Here is a 13628-nt window from a genome sequence, read left to right on the forward strand (position 1 = left end):
CCCCGAAGTCTTTGTTTTTTAAACGTGGCATCTGTTTGTTTCCACAGGCAGTTTTTATTGCCTGCTTTTTTCTGGTGTATGGGGTATACTTTGCTTCCTTTGTATGTCTTATAATTTTTTGTTGGTTGTCTTCTCTCTGTGTCTTCACATTGTCTTTACTGTTTGTGTCCAAATTTCCTCTTCTTATAAAGACACCATTCATATTGGATTGGGACCACCCTAATATCATTTTAATTTATTTGTTTAAAAATCCTGTCTCCTAATAAACTTACTTTCTGAGGTATTATGGGTTAGGAATTCAGCATATGAATTTTCAAGGGGTACAATTCAGCATATAATCCCATGTAGCATAGGTTATGTTTAGCTCTACTCAGCTTACTTTAAAATAATTTTTTAAAGCACATTGGAAATGAATCTTAGGAAAACATAGAAGTATCATGAGGTTTACTATATTAGGGCCAAATTTACAATAAAAACTATGTTGAGTTAAAATTGTTAATAAAATTTTAAAATCTCCTTGTCTCTTTGCATTAAACAATACTAATTGACTTACATATTAGAAAAACACTTGATATAACAATAATGTTGAAATATATTAACTATTTTAAAATATTAAATTTGTAAATCTTGCAGCACAGATCAAAAATGTCAGTCCTAAAACAATCAGAAAATATGCTATTTAGTTTTCAAATAATAGGTTAAATTTTTGATATATAAATAAATACATATCTCCTAAAATGCAATTTTAATATATAGTAAGCAACTTCTAATTTTAATGTGATGATTTACAGTCTAAGAATACTTAGCTGATAAGACAGCAAATGTGTCATAAATTTAAATATTGATATATTTTTTACCAATAGTCTTCAAGATAGATATTAATGATTGTTATTTCCCCTTTGCTTTCCTTGTGTTGTTTAGTGTTTAAATGTTTTAAAACATTATTCATTCATATTTTCCAAATATCCAGAATATATCTATGTATTCCTTTACAGAAAATCTAATAAATACTATTTTTAAAGGATATACTATATTACTCCATATATTTGGTATATTTTTCCAACATATTAATTAATACTTTCAAAAATATTGTCTATAATTATAACAACAAAATATTATAGTGTTGACATAAGCCGATGATAACACATTTTATAATTGGACTTATGAATTATTGTTATTATAAATTGTATATATCTAGGAATTTGTCCATTTCATCTAGGTTGCCCATTTTATTTATGTATAATTGTTCATAGTAACGTCTCATAATCCTTTTGTAATTCTGTAGTATTGGTTGCAACTTTCCCTTTTCATCACTGCTTTTATTGATTTTGGCCCTCTCTTTTTTTCTGATGAGTCTGGCTAAGGGTTTATCAATTTTGTTTATCTTTTCCAAGTACCAGCTCTTAGTTTTGTTTCTTCTCTATTGCACGTTTACTCTATTTAATTTATTTCTGCTCAGATCTTATGGTTTCTTTCTCCTACTAACTTTAGGTTTTACTTGTTATTCTTTTTCTAGTTCCTTTAGGTGTAAGGTTAGGTTGTTTATTTAAGATTTGTCTTGTTTCCTGAAGTAAGCTTATATTGCCATAAACTTTCCTCTTAGAACTGCTTTTGCTGCATCCCATAGGTTTTGGTTCATTGTGTTTTTGTTCTTATTTGTCTCCTGGTAATTTTTTAGTTTCTCTTTGATTTCTTCAGTGAGCCATTCGTTGTTTAGTATTGTTTAACCTTCACATGTTTGTGATTTTTTTTTCTTGTAGTTGATTTCTAATGTCATAGTGTTGTGATCAGAAAAGATGCTTGATATGATTTCAATTTTCTTAATTGTCTTTTTTGTTCCTTTCTCCTTTTCTTTTGTTCTCTTCTCTTGTGATTTGTTAACTGTCTTTAGTTTTATATTTGGGTTATTTTTTCTTTTGTGTGTGTGTGTCCATTAGAGACTTTTGGTTTGTGCTTACCATAACATTTATATATAGCAATCTATATATAAACATAATTGTTTTAAGTTGCTGATATCTTAATTTCAAGTGCATTTTAACAACCCTGCATTTATACTCATCTCCCCTCATAACTACTATTTTTGATATTGTATTTTACACTTAATTGTTTTGTGTATCCCTTCTGCTCATTGTGGATATAGATGATTTTATTACTTTTGTCTTTTAATCTTCCTACTAGTTTTGTGTGTGGATGATTTGCTACCTTCACTGTATATTTGCTTTTACCAATGAGCTTTTTCGTTACGTAATTTTCATGTTTCTAGTTGTGGCCTTTTCTTTTTCACTTAGAAAATTTCCTTTAACATTTGCTGTAAAGCAGGTGGTACTGAACTCTTAGCTTTTGCTTGTCTGTACAGCTTTTTATTTCTCCATCAAATCTGAATGACAAGCTTGCTGGGTGGAGTATTCTTGGTTGTAGATTTTTCCCTCTCATCACTTTAAATATATCATGCCACTTCCTTCTGGTCTGCAGATTTTCTGATGAAAAGTCAGCTACTAGCCTTATAAGAGTTCCCTTTTATGTAATGTGTTGCTTTTCCCCTGCTGCCTTTAATATTCTCTCTTTATCTTTAATTTTTGCTGTTTTAATCATAATGTGTCTTAATCCTAACTGGGACTCTCTGTGCTTCCTGGAGTTAGATGTCTGTTTCCTTTCCCAGGTTAAGGAAGTTTTTAGCTATTATGTCTTCACTTCTCTCTCAGCTCCTTTCTTTCTTTCTTCTCCTGGAACCTCTAAGATGCAAATACTAGTGTGCTTGTTGTTGTTCCCAAGTGCTCTTAAACTGTCCTCATTTCTTTCATTCTTTTTTTCTTTTTAGCATCAATGATTTCCACTACTGTGTCTTCCAGCTTGCTGATCTGTTCCTCTGTTTCATTTAGACAACTGTTGATTCCTTCTAGTATATTTTTCAATTCAGTTATTTTATTCTTCATGTCTGTTTGGTTCTTTATATTTTTTAACTCTTTGTTAAAAACTTCTAACTTCTTACATCTGTGCATCCATTTTTCTTCCAAGTTCTTTGATATTCTTGATAAGCACTACCTTGAACTCTTTCTCAGATAGACTGCATCAACTTCTTCTGGGGTTTTATATTACTCCTTTATTTGGAACATGTTCCTCTTTAGCCTCATTTTGCCTAAGTTGCCATTTTTATTTTTATGTGTCTGGTAGGTTGGTTACATTTTCTGATTTCAGAGAAATGGCTTTTTATAAGAGATGTCCTATGTGTACCAGCAGCACACACTGCACTCATCACCAGAGCTATATGCTCTAGGGCTTCCCCCTGTAAGGTCTGTGTGTGTCTTTCTGTTGTGGCATACTGACAATTTGGGCAGTTTGGTAGGCTTAGTTTGCCCTGAGTCTGGTTGGTTGCCAGGTCTTGCCTTGTGTGGAGGCTGCTGGCTACTGGTTGGTGGGATCAGGTCAGGAGGTGGCTGACTGCAGAACCCTGGTGGGGGTTCTGGGCTAGTGCTTGGCTACTGGTTGCCAGAGTCAGGGTCCAGGAAACTCTGAGGTTTTTGCCTGGTCCTGGGGCTAGTGCTGGCCTACTGGCAGGCAGAGCTGAGTCCTGGGGACTGGTTGCAGGAGTCCCAAATATAGTGTTGAATTGCTGGTAGGTGGGGCTGATTCCTGACACAGTTGCCTGTGGGGCTAGTGGGCAAGGCTAGGGCCCAGATGGTTCCAGGGCAGGATGTGGCTTGCTGGTGGGTGGGCCAGAACTGCAGGCTCCAGTGCTGTGGTTTTCTTGCAGCTAGTGTCTGCTCCCTAGTAGGTGAGGCTGGTCCCTAGGCTAGATCCTAGATCCCTAGGATCTCTGGTGGGAGGGGCTGGGGCCCAGGGGATTCTGGGGCTAGTGCCTACCCACTGGTGGGGGGATCTTTGTCCTGGGGTCTGTGGCTGGACAGTCCTGGGGGTCTTGATTCTAGTGCCTGTACACTGGTGCATGGAGTCAGGTCCTGGGCCCTCTGGTGGGCAGAGATGTGTCCAGAAGCAGCTGTATGCTCAGGGGGCCTTATGGCAGCCTGTCCCCTGGTGTATGGGGCTGAGTCCATGCCCCGTTAGTTGCTTTGCCTGAGGCATCCCAGCACTGGTCCCTACAGACCACTGGGCCAGGACAGGGCTGTGTCCTGTGGCTAATAAGCTAGAGAGGGGATTCCCAAATGGTGCTTGTCAACACCAGTGTCCACATGGTAAAAGGAACTCCCCAGAATGGCTTCTGCCAATGTCTTTGTCCCCAAGGTGAGCTGCAGTTAACTCCTGCCTCTCCAGGAGATTACCTATCAGCAGGTAGGTATGACCCAGCAGGTAGGTCTGACCCTATCAAATTACTGCTTTTGCCATGGTTCCTGGAACCTGTGAGATTTTGTGTGCACTCTTTAAGAGTAAAGTCTCTATTTTCCCCAGTCCTCTGGGACTCCTGAAAGTAAGCTCCACTTGCCTTCAAAGCCAAATGCTCTGGAACTCATCTTCCCAATGCAGGACACCTGGGCTAGGGAGCCTGATGTGGGGCTTGGACCTCTCATTCCTTTGGGAGAACCTCTGCAATTGTAATTATTCCCTTGTTTGTGGATCACCTACATAGGGATATGGGACTTGACTATACGATGTCTCTGCTTCTCCTACCTGTTTCTTTTTGGTTCCTTCTTATCTTTAGTTGTAGAGATCTTTTCTGATAGGTTCTGGTCTTTTTCATTGATGGTGGTTGTTCTGTAAATTGTTGTGATTTTGGAGTGCTTGTGAGAGGAGGTAAACTTAGAGTCTTTCTATTCTGCCATCTTGGCCAGTTCCCCCAAAATAAAAATTTTTGATTCCAAACTCTTTAATAATTTACACACAATTATGGAGAAATCCATATATCTTACTCTAAAATATAAAGTTATTTATTCTTCTTTCAATATTTCTTTAAGACTAAAATTTAAAATTTTGGACCTACAGCCACTCCAAAGATATTCCAAAGTGTTTTTTTTTTCTTTATGTCTGTTTATAACTATGACAGGTCACTTTATTTTTTAATGTTTCATTCCCTTTTGGCCTTTGTCTATTTTGCCAACAATCATTTGTAGAGTTAAGTATTTTCTCATGATGATGTCTTCATTAACCATTTTACCAGCTTCTATATCCTAGTTTCTTTAGTTTAAGGGTAGATCACATGGTTTCAATATGGTAGATGATATGTGTTCAGTCCTTAAACACTTCATTTGCTTCATTATTTTAGGTAACGGGATGACTATGTTGTCTCAGTAGAGGCCACAGGTCTCAAGGATGCCAAGCAATAGAATATGGATGGATGCACTGATGCAAATCCATCTCCCTTCCTGCAAAACCAACTAAATCGAATGAAGATCTGATCACATCATATGTAAGTACTTATCAATCATTAAAAATTAATAACCAGGGCTTCCCTGGTGGCGCAGTGGTTGCGCGTCCGCCTGCCGATGCAGGGGAACCGGGTTCGCGCCCCGGTCTGGGAGGATCCCGCATGCCGCGGAGCGGCTGGGCCCGTGAGCCATGGCCGCTGAGCCTGCGCGTCCGGAGCCTGTGCTCCGCAACGGGAGAGGCCACAGCAGAGGGAGGCCCGCATACCACAAAAAAAAAAAAAAATAATAATAATAATAATAATAATAACCAATTAAACATTATGTAAATCATCATTTGATGTTACTTAATACTTTAAGAAATCCTGGTCAATATGTCTAGTGTAGTTTTCAGTAACAAGGATTTGGAATTATATACACTGGACTTTAGATTCTGTCTATGGCACCTTGGACAGGCATTTAATCTCTCTAAGCTTCATGATTCCCAGTTGTAGAATGGGAATAATAACATCCACTGGATTAAAGGAAATGAACAGAGAGATGCAGAGTGAGAGACAGAGAGAAAGGGCTCATATGTTTTCTACATCATGTCTGATCCTGTTTTCTTTCTTGAATATCAGCTGTATACTTCCCCTTTGACTTTTAAAAATGCCTTAACAGCAACAACAATAACTTATAAACAGTCACGTAGCACTAAACATGTAAACCCTACCCTAAACATTTTTAAAAACAAGTCATTTAATAATAACAATAACCTTATGAAATAGATGATATAATTATTTACATCTACAGATGAAAAAATTGGAGCACAGAATAGTTAAGTAAATTTTCTAACGTCACATGGAAAGTAAATGGCAGAATTGGGACTTAATTCATCTCAACAACCATGTATACTCTGTTCAATACTGGTATTCTTTTAATATTCATCACTTAGTGCTTAGTCTTCCTTGAATTTGGTTTGTGATACTTGCAACCAAAATTCTCCTAATATGTGCCTCATACACAGTATTAAAAAATGCCTTTAAAAAATGTCAGGAGTTATTATAGCGGTAGCAATTCTACTGGCATTGGTTGTGGTGGTGGTGGTGATGATGATGATGATGATTAAAACTGAATCATTTAGGGACTTTCCTGGCAGTCCGGTCGTTAAGACTTCGTGCTTCCAATGCAGGGGGAGCGGGTTTGATCCCTGGTCGGGGAACTAAGATCACACATGCCATGCGGCTGGGCCAAAAACAAAACAAAACAAAATTGAATCATTTACTTTATAGCATGGTGATACGTGTCAATGTGTAAGATACTCTGAATTGCTTTTAAGCAAGTTTTTATTATGTAAGTTTAAAATGGAACTGAAAGTTAAACCAACTACTGTATAACAACAAAAAGGCTAAAAAAAGACAGAGACGTAAAATAACTCAATAAAATGAATTCAGATATGAACATATGTGTAAAATAACATAGTACTAAATAGCTTATAAACAACTGTGAACATGTGGTCATACATAAGATTCAATTCAACAGAAATTGAATCAACTATGTTTTAAACTTAAAATTGTTTTCAATGAGCATTTTTTGCTTAGTTTTCAGTTCTTTATGTTTTCCTTAAATAAATGCAGAAATTCTTATACTTAGGGAGAAATGTAGCATAAATTGTTGCCCTAAATGTGACAACACATTTGCAAGTTATTAATGTGCTTATTAGAGAAACATTCTGTATTTCCTTTGAAAATCTCACAGTGCTTTTTTCTTGTTGAGGAAATCTTCAGCCTTTTGCCTTAAGCATCAGTTTTTCTGGGTGATATAATCCCAAAGAGCATTGGTGATGAACAATTTTAATAGAGAGTATAAGAATACCTTTTTAAAAGGGTACACTCTAATAGAAATAATTTCTTTTCTAACAGAAAATATTTTTTTTCTCAGCCTCCTTGGTTTTTTCTTCAAGATCAAATCTGTAAATCTCACTTGACCTTTGATCCTCTCCATCTATGGTTATGTAAACTTTTCGGTCAATCCAGTCAGAGTTACAGATAGATTACCAGCTAAAAGCTGCAAAAAGATTAACGTACATACACTTAAACACTATAAAGTTAAAAATGTCTAGGATAGGAGGATTTTGAATCACTTTTTTCTTTGTTTTGTTCTCATTGCTCTTTCAAATGTTGGGTTATTACAATTTCTGGGTATTATTAAAATTTCTGGAAGATGGTTTATTTACAAGTATATCAAAATATAAAAACTAATTATTATATGATATACTTTCAAACATTATGTAATCAGGCCAAAGTAAATATCCTTTGTGAAGCTGAGAAAGAATGAACAGTGTATAATATATTTGTAAATTGAAGTATATATCAAACATCAATGAGGATTTCCTCCCTCTACTTTCACTAGTCTATTTTTCCCTTGCCAGCTAGATACAATTTTTACTGTAATTCCTATCTCTCTCTTCATCTCTCTCTCTCTCTAAGAATTTTCCTTTAATAGTACTCTCTCTATCTGATAGAATACACAAGAGAACTTTAAATTCTTTAAAGCATTTTTATAAAATTAAAGTGGACTGTGCAGTTTAAAAAAAATTAGGCCATCTTGAACAAAGACCTAAATAGGCATTCAAATAACTTGATATTCTTTACAGAGATATAATCTTCAACCACTCTTTCAATATTTACAGCTTCATCCATATTTTGTAATTCTTCTTAGACATTTGTAAAAACCAGTCAAGACATTGAATAGCTACATAAATGAAATGAATGGATTAGCAGATATCCTCAAACCATCTCACTTCTTCCAGCATTATCAGTTCAAGTGGTTTATGATGGGCAGAAGATGTTAGCAGGATACATAATAGTTACATTAAAGAAAGTTTTCTGATAGAGTAGTGATCTACGTTTGGCGAGGGACACTTATCTGAAAAAGTGACTATAATGTCAAATTTTATAATAGTTGGGGAGGTGAGGAAGGTGAACCAGACATTGTGGCTTATGTATTTTAATCACATGAATCTTATCCAAAATATGTGCCACAGGGTATCCATGTAATTAAATTGTTCTCTGTGTCTCCTCCTCATTGTGAAACATAAAGACATTATGAATCTTCAGTATTTGCTGGTCTGGTCAAGTATGTAGTTACCAAATTTTAACTTGTTTTTACATATGCCACTTTTGACAAAGAGAAGACTATGGGTCAAATTATATAACTAACTCTGTCGTGGCCCTGGAAAGGACGTTAAAAATGGACCCTATGTTTAAGGAAGAAAAAATCTTAGGGTAGAAAAATTTTGTGAATGGACTCCAGCTATGTCACTATTTGAATAATCTCACGGAGAACAGTTTCAGCTCATGTGAAGACCTACAGATAAAATATATAGAATTCTCATTACTCAGAGCTATGAGAGGGAGCTTCATTAATCATGGGGTTTGAAGGAACGGTGATAAAGATACTCTAAACATGAGTGAAATGCATACATCCAAGAACCTAAACACAGTGGTACTGAGTAATGAGGGCCAATTACTTGTATTTATAGTTTTGAATCACACTGCAGCAGAATTACTCTCCGTGTATATATTTGATAATGTTCTTGTACTAGGTGACTGATTCTGATATGCTGGAAAAGACACTATACATAGGGTATATTTTAAAGTAACATCAAGAGAAAGAAGAAATTCTGATCCCTGAGTAATGATAATGGAAAATTATTCAAATGACAATTAAACATTCAGGGATCCTCCTGTTTGCAGAACTGCCTCAGGCCACATTTAGTTACAGAGGCTATGGTGGCAAATCAGTAGAGATCAATGCCCCATTTATTCTACATTGCTGGGTAATGAGGTGTCCCAGCAATGAGAATTTTCCCAGAAAAGTTTACCCCTTCAAAAGGAAAATGTTTTTATGAAAGCCACTTTCTAGCCTGTGGTCTTCTACCAGCACTTAGGTCTCTAATGCTCAGATTCTCATTTGCAAGTTTGAAAAGTCCATTTCTAACTCCAAAAAAAATGGTTCTTTGAAATCTGTCCTAATAGTTATATTTACTTTTTTTCTTAAACAGAGTACAAGGCCTCTAAAGAAAAGAGAATTCCAAATCATTATTGCCATATTTGTTCTCAGTTCTCTATTTTTACTCTAGACAACACCCATAACACAAGGAAAGAAGTTCTTATATTTTCTCTTATTGAGATTTTTTAAAAGAGGTCACTGGAGAATCAGCTGCCTGACACTAGAGCTATGCTTAGAGTTATTTCTGGAGACCAGTCCCTCTGTGTAAACCTAGAAATGCAAAGCTGGAGAGACCTTTTGGCTTCCTTATTTTCACCTCCTCACTGTAGGATGAGGAAACTGAGCACCAGAGGGGTGAAAGTTTTGCCCATCTATCAGGTATCACTTCCATGACCATATCCTACACCAGAGGTTAGAAATCCATGACCTGCAGGACAAATTCAGTCTTTCTTCTGTTTTTGTAAATAAAGTTTTACTGGAATACAGTCTGTTAGTTTACATATTATCAATGGCTGTTTTCATGCTTTAACTGCAGAGTTGATTAGTTGTGACAAAGACCAGAGACAGAGACATCTGGTCCACAAAGCCAAAAATACCTACTATCTGTCCCATTACAGAAAACATTTGCTGATTTAAATCAGCCCGTTCACTGTCGAATACTTTTCCCTCTCTTCCCTAGTATATATTTTTTGTTTGGTAGATTCACCTCATACATAGATACAAATAATACCCAAGGGCCTAAAGAATGTGATGAGGAGATGTCTGTTAATGCTTTGTCTAAATAACATCTGCTTCTATAGGGCAAAAATCTGAAGACCACACTACTTTAAAACCCAGTACTTTTAAGATACAACAGCTCATATCACTTCAGTCCAAATTCATGGGGTGGGAAGGATATAGAAGGAGTACATCTCCCTTGAATCTTCTTCCTACAGTGAATGTTTAGATCATTTAGTCTACTGGAGGAAGAAAATATGTGGATTAGTTACTAATAAACCTTGCTCCATTGTTATAACAAGAAGAAACTTGATAATAATTTTTGTGGTGTGGTATATGTTTATGAGTATAAATATTAATTGTACATTCCTTAGAATTGAAAATTCACTTATGACCAGGAATTAAGGGATGTCTTACTCACTAAGTATCTCCCCCTCCTCTTGGCACAAACTATCTATATAGAAGCCTGGGTAATGAGGAAACTTGCTGAAATTCAAAACACTTCAGACAAGCTTTCTCATGTGCAAAATACTGCTTTTAATTGGTTCTTAACTAAATTAATTAAGCTGGTATGACTCACTCTCCAGTCACAACTCAACTTGAAAAACAAAGGAATATGGCTGGGATAACAAAAGCTAAGAGCCCCGAATTTCTCCTGATTTTCATATTAACAAGGGAGTTCAGCCTAGAGAGGAAAGGTTGATTTGTTTTTTAATGGGCTTTTGAAAGACGTGTTCAGGTCTAGTGTGATAATTTATGGTTAATCATATGTTTAGAGGCAAAAGGCATTAATCTTGTAATATTAGAGTCATTTTGTGTAACATAAAACAAAATTCTCATCACAGTAACTTTAAAAGTCAGGTCAGACTTCCTTTTTGAGCAAAGGTGGCAAACTGACAACAAGAAAAAAGACATTCTACTGAACAGCAGCGTGGTAAGCACAGAATGGCAGAACCACTCCTTGAGCAGACCTCAGTCATAACCTGTCTCCCCCTTCATGTTTCCATATCTCATGACATAAACATTAATTCCACTGACTTATGTGTTGGTGGTACTGCACACTGAACAACTTAGCAAGGGCTGTGTTCTGGACCCTCACAAGTCAAATTAAAGAGAAAATAATCTTTCTGAGTCCTTATTTACCCCCCAAAATATAATTCCTGGAGCAGAAGTTTGCTAAACTCAACCACAATTACTTTACCACATTGGAATCTTGCAAAAAACATCCACAAAGATAGATACCAGCTTGGAAAAACAGTATACAACAGTATAAGTCTACAAACAATGTTGAAGGCATTTTCTGTCCCCCTAAACAAGATGTACTGAAGTTCTAACCCCCAGTACCTCAGAATGCGACTTCATTTGGGAATAGGTCTTTACAGAGGTAATCAAGTTAAAATGAACCCAATAGGTTGAGTCCTAATCCAATATGGCTGATATCCTCATAAAAATGGGGAAATTTGGACAGAAAGACATTCACACAGGAGAGGGAATATGGAGACAGGCAGGGAGAAGACAGCCATGTGATCGGAGTGATGTATTTAGAAGCCAAAAGATAATAAGGAATGAGAGCAAGCATCAGAAGCTAAAAGAGGCAAGGAGGGATTCTCCCCTAAAACCATTAGAGAGAGCATGGCCCTGCTGATACATTGATTTCAGACTTCTAGCTTCCAGAACTGTTAGGCAATAAGTTTCTGCTGTTTTAAGCCACTCAGTTTTTGGTGCTTTGTCACAGCAGCCCTAGGAAAGTAATACAGGACATTAGGCATAATTGTTTTCTTCCATGTCCCGGTGAAAGTACTTCAGGAAAGGAGTAAGAAAGATAGATAGAAATAAACATGTTATATTGAGTGAGATGCTCACATTTTATAATTTAAAAATCAATCTCACGTTGCTGGAGCAGCTGCACAATTTCACAGATGCGAGACCATCCCATTTTGTGCATCCCCTCACACTGATCTGACGCGATGAAACCTAGCGCCTTGGTGGCATTTCTGCCACAGAGACTTTCGTCTCTTATGAGTAGGTGGGATACATAAAAGCCCAGATATAATGTGGTACTTTATCTGTTGTTAAATGATCATGTTTAACAGGGTTGGTACATGCCAGAGAACCTGTACAGGATATAGTACAGGAATCGGATCATAAAATCTCCAACTTAAACATCTTCCATGTATAAGTTGTGTCCCAGAGAACCAACATTAGAAGAAATTATTTTTTGATGATAGGGACTTTAATAGATGTGAAAGGATCTTTAAACGTACCCTGTCCAAACCCTTGCTCAGCGCTGCAGGGCTTTTTATGCAATGGAAATGTAACTTAATTTGACAACCACTGCTCTGACACTTTTCCTCTTAGATCTGCTAGGACCACGGGGCTACACCCATGGACACAACTCCATCCCAGGGTCTGAGGTTGGCTGATTTACTATGTCTCACCTTGGCACTCATCTGGGTCCAGCTTCAAGCCCTGACTTAGTTTAGATTGCACGTCCTTAGCTCCATAAAATTTAATTTACTTTCTACTCATTTAATTGTGTCTGAGTCTTCAACCAAACCAAATGAGTTAATAAATGGCAACCAAAGCCTTCTCCTTTCCCTGCTGTGTTGTCTTATCACATCCTGATCACCCCAATCACACTTCAGCTTCAAGTTACCTCCACTACCATAAGATGAAAAACAAATAGTTTGTCCTCAGTGCCAAATCAATGCTTGATCTTCCTCAAACATTGACTTTCACTTCCTTCATCTCACTTCTTCTAAGAAAATTGACTAAAGAGTCCAGTTTTCTTAGTTACAATCTCACTTTTGCACCCTTTCATTGTGTCCTTTTTCTGAAAACCTCCCACTTCCCCTCTTAAAGTTCATATACTTACTGATTAAGTGACAATTTAGACCATTATGATAATAAAGGGAAGAGCACAGATTTCATTCCACTGGGGCTAACTGTTAACTTTATCTTGTTCCAAGGCCAGAGGCTGCAGACATATCAATGGTATTTGTACACAGTACCCAGCTAAATATCTGCTATGACTTAATGTAATTCAAGTACCTAATCTAGAAAAACCGAATATATAGGGGATGTCTTTGAGAGAAAACTCACTGTACATTTTAAGCAAGGGAGAAGCTTTGGAGAGAAGTATACAAAGTAGAGAGGAAGGAGACAGTAATTAAGGTATTTGAATCTTCCAAATCAATCATGGATGTCAATAGGATGACAAATAAAACTGTCAGAACCTCTTTGTATCTACTTTTTCAGAATAGGTTGTTATATTTAAAGAGATTTTAAAATATATGCAAGTATTTGAAAGGTACCATTATAAAACATTCAAGTATATAGGTACATAAATAGTTGTCAAAACACTTTAATATAGTAAATTTACTGTTCCTTCCATCTAGTCTGAAAACTGTCAGGTGGAAAAACTGTAGCTCCTAAAGAGTAATAACATTCCCAAAGTCAGAAAGAGCCAGAAACTTGTTGAATCAAGATTCAAATTCAGAACATCTGACGACTTAATAAACATTAATTTAGCACCTGCTCTGTGCTAGACTTATGCTTGGGGTAGACCAAGAATTTTCTTGTTATATCAGTATGGCTTTGAAG

General features: G+C 36.5%; 1 long non-coding RNA gene across 1 annotated transcript in view; it reads left to right on the forward strand.

Moving 5' to 3' along the window:
* The window catches only part of LOC112063984 (uncharacterized), a 123167-nt gene extending 117831 nt beyond the window's left edge, over positions 1–5336 (forward strand). Inside the window, exon 6 of the long non-coding RNA XR_002891291.2 lies at positions 5216–5336. This is a non-coding gene — a long non-coding RNA (uncharacterized lncRNA). The remainder of the gene's footprint in view (positions 1–5215) is intronic.
* The last annotated feature ends 8292 nt before the right edge of the window (positions 5337–13628 follow it).

Source organism: Physeter macrocephalus, chromosome 1 (assembly GCF_002837175.3).
Source record: "Physeter macrocephalus isolate SW-GA chromosome 1, ASM283717v5, whole genome shotgun sequence".
NCBI lineage: Eukaryota > Metazoa > Chordata > Mammalia > Artiodactyla > Physeteridae > Physeter > Physeter macrocephalus.